Genomic DNA, 13675 nt, shown 5'->3' on the forward strand with positions numbered 1-13675 from the left:
CCTCTGCACATCTTTACTTTATTTTCAACATGGTGATAGCATGCAGAATATGAGAAAGAAAGTTAAATCCTTCATGTGCTTTTCCAACATATATTAGAACCACAAATTTCTCCTAAACCAACAAAGCCCTCATAAACAATTAAGAAATGAATGGACATTTTAAGTCTTCCCCAGCAATTTGACCAGAAGCAGACTCAACTTTGACAACAGTCAATATGATTTATCACCATCGTACATAAACCTCAACTGTTAATTCACCCATACAATGAAAATGATATTGGAAAAACAGATCCTATTGAGGAATTTTAAAATCCTCACTTCAAAACGAAAACTTTGTTTCTATTTTGAGAACACAAACGCTGTCTGGCGCGTTAGTCTGGCAATTTTTTTCCTAAAACCCAACTAATGTAATGGCTCGTTGGTCTAGGGGTATGATTCTCGCTTAGGGTGCGAGAGGTCCCGGGTTCAAATCCCGGACGAGCCCAAGCATTTGGTGTTTTTTCTTTTGAAACACGTAGCTTCGAACTGTGTTTAATATAGTCAGCAAAAATCACTTATAGCAAAACCCTTCAAGTGCTCCAAAGAGAAGATGTTGGCATGCCACCATCAATATATATATTTCCTGGTGCTTCTGATATCACCTTTCAAAGCTAACATCTTATATTAATACTCGTTTAGCTTTTACTTAGAAATGTATGAGAGAAATCATAAAAAATGTGTTGTTTTCATTATCAACCATTTAAAATCAATGGTTTATCGTAAGTCATTAATGCAAGTCCTAACTGCTCAGATGACGCTTTTAAGACTGCAAAGTCTTTCTTAATACTGCAAAATCTTTGTTAACAACAAACAAAGGGGAAAAAATATATGTTTTGACATACGGAATTCTATTTTTATTCATACTTAGACTTGTGCAAATATGTGATGGAGAGGGTAGGTTTGAATCAAATTCCTTCCAGTACACGCCTGAATGTATCGATGAATAAAACTGTAAAGGTAAATTCAAGGCAGTCGTTACGTTCGACTGTGGATTCAAGTTATGGAACCAGGCCAACCTCCCCAAACATTATTTTGCACAAGACTATTTATAATTAATTTCTCCTCTGCACAACTTTACTTTATTTTCAACATGGTGATAGCATGCAGAATATGAGAAAGAAAGTTAAATCCTTCATGTGCTTTTCCAACATATATTAGAACCACAAATTTCTCCTAAACCAACAAAGCCCTCATAAACAATTAAGAAATGAATGGACATTTTAAGTCTTCCCCAGCAATTTGACCAGAAGCAGACTCAACTTTGACAACAGTCAATATGATTTATCACCATCGTACATAAACCTCAACTGTTAATTCACCCATACAATGAAAATGATATTGGAAAAACAGATCCTATTGAGGAATTTTAAAATCCTCACTTCAAAACGAAAACTTTGTTTCTATTTTGAGAACACAAACGCTGTCTGGCGCGTTAGTCTGGCAATTTTTTTCCTAAAACCCAACTAATGTAATGGCTCGTTGGTCTAGGGGTATGATTCTCGCTTAGGGTGCGAGAGGTCCCGGGTTCAAATCCCGGACGAGCCCAAGCATTTGGTGTTTTTTCTTTTGAAACACGTAGCTTCGAACTGTGTTTAATATAGTCAGCAAAAATCACTTATAGCAAAACCCTTCAAGTGCTCCAAAGAGAAGATGTTGGCATGCCACCATCAATATATATATTTCCTGGTGCTTCTGATATCACCTTTCAAAGCTAACATCTTATATTAATACTCGTTTAGCTTTTACTTAGAAATGTATGAGAGAAATCATAAAAAATGTGTCGTTTTCATTATCAACCATTTAAAATCAATGGTTTATCGTAAGTCATTAATGCAAGTCCTAACTGCTCAGATGACGCTTTTAAGACTGCAAAGTCTTTCTTAAGACTGCAAAATCTTTGTTAACAACAAACAAAGGGGAAAAAATACATGTTTTGACATACGGAATTCTATTTTTATTCATACTTAGACTTGTGCAAATATGTGATGGAGAGGGTAGGTTTGAATCAAATTCCTTCCAGTACACGCCTGAATGTATCGATGAATAAAACTGTAAAGGTAAATTCAAGGCAGTCGTTACGTTCGACTGTGGATTCAAGTTATGGAACCAGGCCAACCTCCCCAAACATTATTTTGCAGAAGACTATTTATAATTAATTTCTCCTCTGCACATCTTTACTTTATTTTCAACATGGTGATAGCATGCAGAATATGAGAAAGAAAGTTAAATCCTTCATGTGCTTTTCCAACATATATTAGAACCACAAATTTCTCCTAAACCAACAAAGCCCTCATAAACAATTAAGAAATGAATGGACATTTTAAGTTTCCCCAGCAATTTGACCAGAAGCAGACTCAACTTTGACAACAGTCAATATGATTTATCACCATTGTACATAAACCTCAACTGTTAATTCACCCATACAATGAAAATGATATTGGAAAAACAGATCCTATTGAGGAATTTTAAAATCCTCACTTCAAAACGAAAACTTTGTTTCTATTTTGAGAACACAAACGCTGTCTGGCGCGTTAGTCTGGCAATTTTTTTCCTAAAACCCAACTAATGTAATGGCTCGTTGGTCTAGGGGTATGATTCTCGCTTAGGGTGCGAGAGGTCCCGGGTTCAAATCCCGGACGAGCCCAAGCATTTGGTGTTTTTTCTTTTGAAACACGTAGCTTCGAACTGTGTTTAATATAGTCAGCAAAAATCACTTATAGCAAAACCCTTCAAGTGCTCCAAAGAGAAGATGTTGGCATGCCACCATCAATATATATATTTCCTGGTGCTTCTGATATCACCTTTCAAAGCTAACATCTTATATTAATACTCGTTTAGCTTTTACTTAGAAATGTATGAGAGAAATCATAAAAAATGTGTCGTTTTCATTATCAACCATTTAAAATCAATGGTTTATCGTAAGTCATTAATGCAAGTCCTAACTGCTCAGATGACGCTTTTAAGACTGCAAAGTCTTTCTTAAGACTGCAAAATCTTTGTTAACAACAAACAAAGGGGAAAAAATACATGTTTTGACATACGGAATTCTATTTTTATTCATACTTAGACTTGTGCAAATATGTGATGGAGAGGGTAGGTTTGAATCAAATTCCTTCCAGTACACGCCTGAATGTATCGATGAATAAAACTGTAAAGGTAAATTCAAGGCAGTCGTTACGTTCGACTGTGGATTCAAGTTATGGAACCAGGCCAACCTCCCCAAACATTATTTTGCAGAAGACTATTTATAATTAATTTCTCCTCTGCACATCTTTACTTTATTTTCAACATGGTGATAGCATGCAGAATATGAGAAAGAAAGTTAAATCCTTCATGTGCTTTTCCAACATATATTAGAACCACAAATTTCTCCTAAACCAACAAAGCCCTCATAAACAATTAAGAAATGAATGGACATTTTAAGTTTCCCCAGCAATTTGACCAGAAGCAGACTCAACTTTGACAACAGTCAATATGATTTATCACCATTGTACATAAACCTCAACTGTTAATTCACCCATACAATGAAAATGATATTGGAAAAACAGATCCTATTGAGGAATTTTAAAATCCTCACTTCAAAACGAAAACTTTGTTTCTATTTTGAGAACACAAACGCTGTCTGGCGCGTTAGTCTGGCAATTTTTTTCCTAAAACCCAACTAATGTAATGGCTCGTTGGTCTAGGGGTATGATTCTCGCTTAGGGTGCGAGAGGTCCCGGGTTCAAATCCCGGACGAGCCCAAGCATTTGGTGTTTTTTCTTTTGAAACACGTAGCTTCGAACTGTGTTTAATATAGTCAGCAAAAATCACTTATAGCAAAACCCTTCAAGTGCTCCAAAGAGAAGATGTTGGCATGCCACCATCAATATATATATTTCCTGGTGCTTCTGATATCACCTTTCAAAGCTAACATCTTATATTAATACTCGTTTAGCTTTTACTTAGAAATGTATGAGAGAAATCATAAAAAATGTGTTGTTTTCATTATCAACCATTTAAAATCAATGGTTTATCGTAAGTCATTAATGCAAGTCCTAACTGCTCAGATGACGCTTTTAAGACTGCAAAGTCTTTCTTAAGACTGCAAAATCTTTGTTAACAACAAACAAAGGGGAAAAAATATATGTTTTGACATACGGAATTCTATTTTTATTCATACTTAGACTTGTGCAAATATGTGATGGAGAGGGTAGGTTTGAATCAAATTCCTTCCAGTACACGCCTGAATGTATCGATGAATAAAACTGTAAAGGTAAATTCAAGGCAGTCGTTACGTTCGACTGTGGATTCAAGTTATGGAACCAGGCCAACCTCCCCAAACATTATTTTGCACAAGACTATTTATAATTAATTTCTCCTCTGCACATCTTTACTTTATTTTCAACATGGTGATAGCATGCAGAATATGAGAAAGAAAGTTAAATCCTTCATGTGCTTTTCCAACATATATTAGAACCACAAATTTCTCCTAAACCAACAAAGCCCTCATAAACAATTAAGAAATGAATGGACATTTTAAGTCTTCCCCAGCAATTTGACCAGAAGCAGACTCAACTTTGACAACAGTCAATATGATTTATCACCATCGTACATAAACCTCAACTGTTAATTCACCCATACAATGAAAATGATATTGGAAAAACAGATCCTATTGAGGAATTTTAAAATCCTCACTTCAAAACGAAAACTTTGTTTCTATTTTGAGAACACAAACGCTGTCTGGCGCGTTAGTCTGGCAATTTTTTTCCTAAAACCCAACTAATGTAATGGCTCGTTGGTCTAGGGGTATGATTCTCGCTTAGGGTGCGAGAGGTCCCGGGTTCAAACCCCGGACGAGCCCAAGCATTTGGTGTTTTTTCTTTTGAAACACGTAGCTTCGAACTGTGTTTAATATAGTCAGCAAAAATCACTTATAGCAAAACCCTTCAAGTGCTCCAAAGAGAAGATGTTGGCATGCCACCATCAATATATATATTTCCTGGTGCTTCTGATATCACCTTTCAAAGCTAACATCTTATATTAATACTCGTTTAGCTTTTACTTAGAAATGTATGAGAGAAATCATAAAAAATGTGTCGTTTTCATTATCAACCATTTAAAATCAATGGTTTATCGTAAGTCATTAATGCAAGTCCTAACTGCTCAGATGACGCTTTTAAGACTGCAAAGTCTTTCTTAAGACTGCAAAATCTTTGTTAACAACAAACAAAGGGGAAAAAATACATGTTTTGACATACGGAATTCTATTTTTATTCATACTTAGACTTGTGCAAATATGTGATGGAGAGGGTAGGTTTGAATCAAATTCCTTCCAGTACATGCCTGAATGTATCGATGAATAAAACTGTAAAGGTAAATTCAAGGCAGTCGTTACGTTCGACTGTGGATTCAAGTTATGGAACCAGGCCAACCTCCCCAAACATTATTTTGCAGAAGACTATTTATAATTAATTTCTCCTCTGCACATCTTTACTTTATTTTCAACATGGTGATAGCATGCAGAATATGAGAAAGAAAGTTAAATCCTTCATGTGCTTTTCCAACATATATTAGAACCACAAATTTCTCCTAAACCAACAAAGCCCTCATAAACAATTAAGAAATGAATGGACATTTTAAGTTTCCCCAGCAATTTGACCAGAAGCAGACTCAACTTTGACAACAGTCAATATGATTTATCACCATTGTACATAAACCTCAACTGTTAATTCACCCATACAATGAAAATGATATTGGAAAAACAGATCCTATTGAGGAATTTTAAAATCCTCACTTCAAAACGAAAACTTTGTTTCTATTTTGAGAACACAAACGCTGTCTGGCGCGTTAGTCTGGCAATTTTTTTCCTAAAACCCAACTAATGTAATGGCTCGTTGGTCTAGGGGTATGATTCTCGCTTAGGGTGCGAGAGGTCCCGGGTTCAAATCCCGGACGAGCCCAAGCATTTGGTGTTTTTTCTTTTGAAACTCGTAGCTTCGAACTGTGTTTAATATAGTCAGCAAAAATCACTTATAGCAAAACCCTTCAAGTGCTCCAAAGAGAAGATGTTGGCATGCCACCATCAATATATATATTTCCTGGTGCTTCTGATATCACCTTTCAAAGCTAACATCTTATATTAATACTCGTTTAGCTTTTACTTAGAAATGTATGAGAGAAATCATAAAAAATGTGTCGTTTTCATTATCAACCATTTAAAATCAATGGATTATCGTAAGTCATTAATGCAAGTCCTAACTGCTCCGATGACGCTTTTAAGACTGCAAAGTCTTTCTTAAGACTGCAAAATCTTTGTTAACAACAAACAAAGGGGAAAAAATACATGTTTTGACATACGGAATTCTATTTTTATTCATACTTAGACTTGTGCAAATATGTGATGGAGAGGGTAGGTTTGAATCAAATTCCTTCCAGTACACGCCTGAATGTATCGATGAATAAAACTGTAAAGGTAAATTCAAGGCAGTCGTTACGTTCGACTGTGGATTCAAGTTATGGAACCAGGCCAACCTCCCCAAACATTATTTTGCACAAGACTATTTATAATTAATTTCTCCTCTGCACATCTTTACTTTATTTTCAACATGGTGATAGCATGCAGAATATGAGAAAGAAAGTTAAATCCTTCATGTGCTTTTCCAACATATATTAGAACCACAAATTTCTCCTAAACCAACAAAGCCCTCATAAACAATTAAGAAATGAATGGACATTTTAAGTCTTCCCCAGCAATTTGACCAGAAGCAGACTCAACTTTGACAACAGTCAATATGATTTATCACCATCGTACATAAACCTCAACTGTTAATTCACCCATACAATGAAAATGATATTGGAAAAACAGATCCTATTGAGGAATTTTAAAATCCTCACTTCAAAACGAAAACTTTGTTTCTATTTTGAGAACACAAACGCTGTCTGGCGCGTTAGTCTGGCAATTTTTTTCCTAAAACCCAACTAATGTAATGGCTCGTTGGTCTAGGGGTATGATTCTCGCTTAGGGTGCGAGAGGTCCCGGGTTCAAATCCCGGACGAGCCCAAGCATTTGGTGTTTTTTCTTTTGAAACACGTAGCTTCGAACTGTGTTTAATATAGTCAGCAAAAATCACTTATAGCAAAACCCTTCAAGTGCTCCAAAGAGAAGATGTTGGCATGCCACCATCAATATATATATTTCCTGGTGCTTCTGATATCACCTTTCAAAGCTAACATCTTATATTAATACTCGTTTAGCTTTTACTTAGAAATGTATGAGAGAAATCATAAAAAATGTGTTGTTTTCATTATCAACCATTTAAAATCAATGGTTTATCGTAAGTCATTAATGCAAGTCCTAACTGCTCAGATGACGCTTTTAAGACTGCAAAGTCTTTCTTAAGACTGCAAAATCTTTGTTAACAACAAACAAAGGGGAAAAAATATATGTTTTGACATACGGAATTCTATTTTTATTCATACTTAGACTTGTGCAAATATGTGATGGAGAGGGTAGGTTTGAATCAAATTCCTTCCAGTACACGCCTGAATGTATCGATGAATAAAACTGTAAAGGTAAATTCAAGGCAGTCGTTACGTTCGACTGTGGATTCAAGTTATGGAACCAGGCCAACCTCCCCAAACATTATTTTGCACAAGACTATTTATAATTAATTTCTCCTCTGCACAACTTTACTTTATTTTCAACATGGTGATAGCATGCAGAATATGAGAAAGAAAGTTAAATCCTTCATGTGCTTTTCCAACATATATTAGAACCACAAATTTCTCCTAAACCAACAAAGCCCTCATAAACAATTAAGAAATGAATGGACATTTTAAGTCTTCCCCAGCAATTTGACCAGAAGCAGACTCAACTTTGACAACAGTCAATATGATTTATCACCATCGTACATAAACCTCAACTGTTAATTCACCCATACAATGAAAATGATATTGGAAAAACAGATCCTATTGAGGAATTTTAAAATCCTCACTTCAAAACGAAAACTTTGTTTCTATTTTGAGAACACAAACGCTGTCTGGCGCGTTAGTCTGGCAATTTTTTTCCTAAAACCCAACTAATGTAATGGCTCGTTGGTCTAGGGGTATGATTCTCGCTTAGGGTGCGAGAGGTCCCGGGTTCAAACCCCGGACGAGCCCAAGCAATTGGTGTTTTTTCTTTTGAAACACGTAGCTTCGAACTGTGTTTAATATAGTCAGCAAAAATCACTTATAGCAAAACCCTTCAAGTGCTCCAAAGAGAAGATGTTGGCATGCCACCATCAATATATATATTTCCTGGTGCTTCTGATATCACCTTTCAAAGCTAACATCTTATATTAATACTCGTTTAGCTTTTACTTAGAAATGTATGAGAGAAATCATAAAAAATGTGTCGTTTTCATTATCAACCATTTAAAATCATTGGTTTATCGTAAGTCATTAATGCAAGTCCTAACTGCTCAGATGACGTTTTTAACCCCTTAAGGACACATGACATGTCTGACACGTCATGATCCCCTTTTATTCCAGAAGTTTGGTCCTTAAGGGGTTAAGACTGCAAAGTCTTTCTTAAGACTGCAAAATCTTTGTTAACAACAAACAAAGGGGAAAAAATAAATGTTTTGACATACGGAATTCTATTTTTATTCATACTTAGACTTGTGCAAATAGGTGATGGAGAGGGTAGGTTTGAATCAAATTCCTTCCAGTACACGCCTGAATGTATCGATGAATAAAACTGTAAAGGTAAATTCAAGGCAGTCGTTACGTTCGACTGTGGATTCAAGTTATGGAACCAGGCCAACCTCCCCAAACATTATTTTGCACAAGACTATTTATAATTAATTTCTCCTCTGCACATCTTTACTTTATTTTCAACATGGTGATAGCATGCAGAATATGAGAAAGAAAGTTAAATCCTTCATGTGCTTTTCCAACATATATTAGAACCACAAATTTCTCCTAAACCAACAAAGCCCTCATAAACAATTAAGAAATGAATGGACATTTTAAGTCTTCCCCAGCAATTTGACCAGAAGCAGACTCAACTTTGACAACAGTCAATATGATTTATCACCATCGTACATAAACCTCAACTGTTAATTCACCCATACAATGAAAATGATATTGGAAAAACAGATCCTATTGAGGAATTTTAAAATCCTCACTTCAAAACGAAAACTTTGTTTCTATTTTGAGAACACAAACGCTGTCTGGCGCGTTAGTCTGGCAATTTTTTTCCTAAAACCCAACTAATGTAATGGCTCGTTGGTCTAGGGGTATGATTCTCGCTTAGGGTGCGAGAGGTCCCGGGTTCAAATCCCGGACGAGCCCAAGCATTTGGTGTTTTTTATTTTGAAACACGTAGCTTCGAACTGTGTTTAATATAGTCAGCAAAAATCACTTATAGCAAAACCCTTCAAGTGCTCCAAAGAGAAGATGTTGGCATGCCACCATCAATATATATATTTCCTGGTGCTTCTGATATCACCTTTCAAAGCTAACATCTTATATTAATACTCGTTTAGCTTTTACTTAGAAATGTATGAGAGAAATCATAAAAAATGTGTCGTTTTCATTATCAACCATTTAAAATCAATGGTTTATCGTAAGTCATTAATGCAAGTCCTAACTGCTCCGATGACGCTTTTAAGACTGCAAAGTCTTTCTTAAGACTGCAAAATCTTTGTTAACAACAAACAAAGGGGAAAAAATATATGTTTTGACATACGGAATTCTATTTTTATTCATACTTAGACTTGTGCAAATATGTGATGGAGAGGGTAGGTTTGAATCAAATTCCTTCCAGTACACGCCTGAATGTATCGATGAATAAAACTGTAAAGGTAAATTCAAGGCAGTCGTTACGTTCGACTGTGGATTCAAGTTATGGAACCAGGCCAACCTCCCCAAACATTATTTTGCACAAGACTATTTATAATTAATTTCTCCTCTGCACAACTTTACTTTATTTTCAACATGGTGATAGCATGCAGAATATGAGAAAGAAAGTTAAATCCTTCATGTGCTTTTCCAACATATATTAGAACCACAAATTTCTCCTAAACCAACAAAGCCCTCATAAACAATTAAGAAATGAATGGACATTTTAAGTCTTCCCCAGCAATTTGACCAGAAGCAGACTCAACTTTGACAACAGTCAATATGATTTATCACCATCGTACATAAACCTCAACTGTTAATTCACCCATACAATGAAAATGATATTGGAAAAACAGATCCTATTGAGGAATTTTAAAATCCTCACTTCAAAACGAAAACTTTGTTTCTATTTTGAGAACACAAACGCTGTCTGGCGCGTTAGTCTGGCAATTTTTTTCCTAAAACCCAACTAATGTAATGGCTCGTTGGTCTAGGGGTATGATTCTCGCTTAGGGTGCGAGAGGTCCCGGGTTCAAACCCCGGACGAGCCCAAGCATTTGGTGTTTTTTCTTTTGAAACACGTAGCTTCGAACTGTGTTTAATATAGTCAGCAAAAATCACTTATAGCAAAACCCTTCAAGTGCTCCAAAGAGAAGATGTTGGCATGCCACCATCAATATATATATTTCCTGGTGCTTCTGATATCACCTTTCAAAGCTAACATCTTATATTAATACTCGTTTAGCTTTTACTTAGAAATGTATGAGAGAAATCATAAAAAATGTGTCGTTTTCATTATCAACCATTTAAAATCATTGGTTTATCGTAAGTCATTAATGCAAGTCCTAACTGCTCAGATGACGCTTTTAACCCCTTAAGGACACATGACATGTCTGACACGTCATGATCCCCTTTTATTCCAGAAGTTTGGTCCTTAAGGGGTTAAGACTGCAAAGTCTTTCTTAAGACTGCAAAATCTTTGTTAACAACAAACAAAGGGGAAAAAATACATGTTTTGACATACGGAATTCTATTTTTATTCATACTTAGACTTGTGCAAATATGTGATGGAGAGGGTAGGTTTGAATCAAATTCCTTCCAGTACACGCCTGAATGTATCGATGAATAAAACTGTAAAGGTAAATTCAAGGCAGTCGTTACGTTCGACTGTGGATTCAAGTTATGGAACCAGGCCAACCTCCCCAAACATTATTTTGCACAAGACTATTTATAATTAATTTCTCCTCTGCACATCTTTACTTTATTTTCAACATGGTGATAGCATGCAGAATATGAGAAAGAAAGTTAAATCCTTCATGTGCTTTTCCAACATATATTAGAACCACAAATTTCTCCTAAACCAACAAAGCCCTCATAAACAATTAAGAAATGAATGGACATTTTAAGTCTTCCCCAGCAATTTGACCAGAAGCAGACTCAACTTTGACAACAGTCAATATGATTTATCACCATCGTACATAAACCTCAACTGTTAATTCACCCATACAATGAAAATGATATTGGAAAAACAGATCCTATTGAGGAATTTTAAAATCCTCACTTCAAAACGAAAACTTTGTTTCTATTTTGAGAACACAAACGCTGTCTGGCGCGTTAGTCTGGCAATTTTTTTCCTAAAACCCAACTAATGTAATGGCTCGTTGGTCTAGGGGTATGATTCTCGCTTAGGGTGCGAGAGGTCCCGGGTTCAAATCCCGGACGAGCCCAAGCATTTGGTATTTTTTTCTTTTGAAACACGTAGCTTCGAACTGTGTTTAATATAGTCAGCAAAAATCACTTATAGCAAAACCCTTCAAGTGCTCCAAAGAGAAGATGTTGGCATGCCACCATCAAAATATATATTTCCTGGTGCTTCTGATATCACCTTTCAAAGCTAACATCTTATATTAATACTCGTTTAGCTTTTACTTAGAAATGTATGAGAGAAATCATAAAAAATGTGTCGTTTTCATTATCAACCATTTAAAATCAATGATTTATCGTAAGTCATTAATGCAAGTCCTAACTGCTCAGATGACACTTTTAACCCCTTAAGGACACATGACATGTCTGACACGTCATGATCCCCTTTTATTCCAGAAGTTTGGTCCTTAAGGGGTTAAGACTGCAAAGTCTTTCTTAAGACTGCAAAATCTTTGTTAACAACAAACAAAGGGGAAAAAATACATGTTTTGACATACGGAATTCTATTTTTATTCATACTTAGACTTGTGCAAATATGTGATTGAGAGGGTAGGTTTGAATCAAATTCCTTCAAGTACACGCCTGAATGTATCGATGAATAAAACTGTAAAGGTAAATTCAAGGCAGTCATTACGTTCGACTGTGGATTCAAGTTATGGAACCAGGCCAACCTCCCCAAACATTATTTTGCACAAGACTATTTATAATTAATTTCTCCTCTGCACATCTTTACTTTATTTTCAACATGGTGATAGCATGCAGAATATGAGAAAGAAAGTTAAATCCTTCATGTGCTTTTCCAACATATATTAGAACCACAAATTTCTCCTAAACCAACAAAGCCCTCATAAACAATTAAGAAATGAATGGACATTTTAAGTCTTCCCCAGCAATTTGACCAGAAGCAGACTCAACTTTGACAACAGTCAATATGATTTATCACCATCGTACATAAACCTCAACTGTTAATTCACCCATACAATGAAAATGATATTGGAAAAACAGATCCTATTGAGGAATTTTAAAATCCTCACTTCAAAATGAAAACTTTGTTTCTATTTTGAGAACACAAACGCTGTCTGGCGCGTTAGTCTGGCAATTTTTTTCCTAAAACCCAACTAATGTAATGGCTCGTTGGTCTAGGGGTATGATTCTCGCTTAGGGTGCGAGAGGTCCCGGGTTCAAATCCCGGACGAGCCCAAGCATTTGGTGTTTTTTCTTTTGAAACACGTAGCTTCGAACTGTGTTTAATATAGTCAGCAAAAATCACTTATAGCAAAACCCTTCAAGTGCTCCAAAGAGAAGATGTTGGCATGCCACCATCAATATATATATTTCCTGGTGCTTCTGATATCACCTTTCAAAGCTAACATCTTATATTAATACTCGTTTAGCTTTTACTTAGAAATGTATGAGAGAAATCATAAAAAATGTGTCGTTTTCATTATCAACCATTTAAAATCAATGGTTTATCGTAAGTCATTAATGCAAGTCCTAACTGCTCAGATGACGCTTTTAAGACTGCAAAGTCTTTCTTAAGACTGCAAAATCTTTGTTAACAACAAACAAAGGGGAAAAATATATGTTTTGACATACGGAATTCTATTTTTATTCATACTTAGACTTGTGCAAATATGTGATGGAGAGGGTAGGTTTGAATCAAATTCCTTCCAGTACACGCCTGAATGTATCGATGAATAAAACTGTAAAGGTAAATTCAAGGCAGTCGTTACGTTCGACTGTGGATTCAAGTTATGGAACCAGGCCAACCTCCCCAAACATTATTTTTCACAAGACTATTTATAATTAATTTCTCCTCTGCACATCTTTACTTTATTTTCAACATGGTGATAGCATGCAGAATATGAGAAAGAAAGTTAAATCCTTCATGTGCTTTTCCAACATATATTAGAACCACAAATTTCTCCTAAACCAACAAAGCCCTCATAAACAATTAAGAAATGAATGGACATTTTAAGTCTTCCCCAGCAATTTGACCAGAAGCAGACTCAACTTTGACAACAGTCAATATGATTTATCACCATCGTACATAAACCTCAACTGT

General features: G+C 35.6%; 12 non-coding genes across 12 annotated transcripts; all 12 read left to right on the forward strand.

Moving 5' to 3' along the window:
• The first annotated feature begins 412 nt into the window (after window positions 1-412).
• TRNAP-AGG (transfer RNA proline (anticodon AGG)) lies at window positions 413-484 on the forward strand. The gene has a single exon. It is a non-coding gene; the product is annotated as a tRNA-Pro (tRNA).
• A 1028-nt stretch (window positions 485-1512) lies between these two features.
• TRNAP-AGG (transfer RNA proline (anticodon AGG)) lies at window positions 1513-1584 on the forward strand. Its single transcript has one exon. It is a non-coding gene; the product is annotated as a tRNA-Pro (tRNA).
• A 1027-nt stretch (window positions 1585-2611) lies between these two features.
• On the forward strand, window positions 2612-2683 carry TRNAP-AGG (transfer RNA proline (anticodon AGG)). The gene has a single exon. It is a non-coding gene; the product is annotated as a tRNA-Pro (tRNA).
• Window positions 2684-3710: 1027 nt separating this feature from the next.
• On the forward strand, window positions 3711-3782 carry TRNAP-AGG (transfer RNA proline (anticodon AGG)). Its single transcript has one exon. It is a non-coding gene; the product is annotated as a tRNA-Pro (tRNA).
• A 1028-nt stretch (window positions 3783-4810) lies between these two features.
• Window positions 4811-4882, forward strand: TRNAP-AGG (transfer RNA proline (anticodon AGG)). The gene has a single exon. It is a non-coding gene; the product is annotated as a tRNA-Pro (tRNA).
• Window positions 4883-5909: 1027 nt separating this feature from the next.
• TRNAP-AGG (transfer RNA proline (anticodon AGG)) lies at window positions 5910-5981 on the forward strand. Its single transcript has one exon. It is a non-coding gene; the product is annotated as a tRNA-Pro (tRNA).
• A 1028-nt stretch (window positions 5982-7009) lies between these two features.
• TRNAP-AGG (transfer RNA proline (anticodon AGG)) lies at window positions 7010-7081 on the forward strand. Its single transcript has one exon. It is a non-coding gene; the product is annotated as a tRNA-Pro (tRNA).
• A 1028-nt stretch (window positions 7082-8109) lies between these two features.
• TRNAP-AGG (transfer RNA proline (anticodon AGG)) lies at window positions 8110-8181 on the forward strand. The gene has a single exon. It is a non-coding gene; the product is annotated as a tRNA-Pro (tRNA).
• A 1104-nt stretch (window positions 8182-9285) lies between these two features.
• Window positions 9286-9357, forward strand: TRNAP-AGG (transfer RNA proline (anticodon AGG)). The gene has a single exon. It is a non-coding gene; the product is annotated as a tRNA-Pro (tRNA).
• A 1028-nt stretch (window positions 9358-10385) lies between these two features.
• Window positions 10386-10457, forward strand: TRNAP-AGG (transfer RNA proline (anticodon AGG)). The gene has a single exon. It is a non-coding gene; the product is annotated as a tRNA-Pro (tRNA).
• A 1104-nt stretch (window positions 10458-11561) lies between these two features.
• On the forward strand, window positions 11562-11633 carry TRNAP-AGG (transfer RNA proline (anticodon AGG)). The gene has a single exon. It is a non-coding gene; the product is annotated as a tRNA-Pro (tRNA).
• Window positions 11634-12738: 1105 nt separating this feature from the next.
• Window positions 12739-12810, forward strand: TRNAP-AGG (transfer RNA proline (anticodon AGG)). The gene has a single exon. It is a non-coding gene; the product is annotated as a tRNA-Pro (tRNA).
• The last annotated feature ends 865 nt before the right edge of the window (window positions 12811-13675 follow it).

Source organism: Pelobates fuscus, chromosome 6, assembly GCF_036172605.1.
Source record: "Pelobates fuscus isolate aPelFus1 chromosome 6, aPelFus1.pri, whole genome shotgun sequence".
NCBI classification, from domain to species: Eukaryota; Metazoa; Chordata; class Amphibia; order Anura; family Pelobatidae; genus Pelobates; species Pelobates fuscus.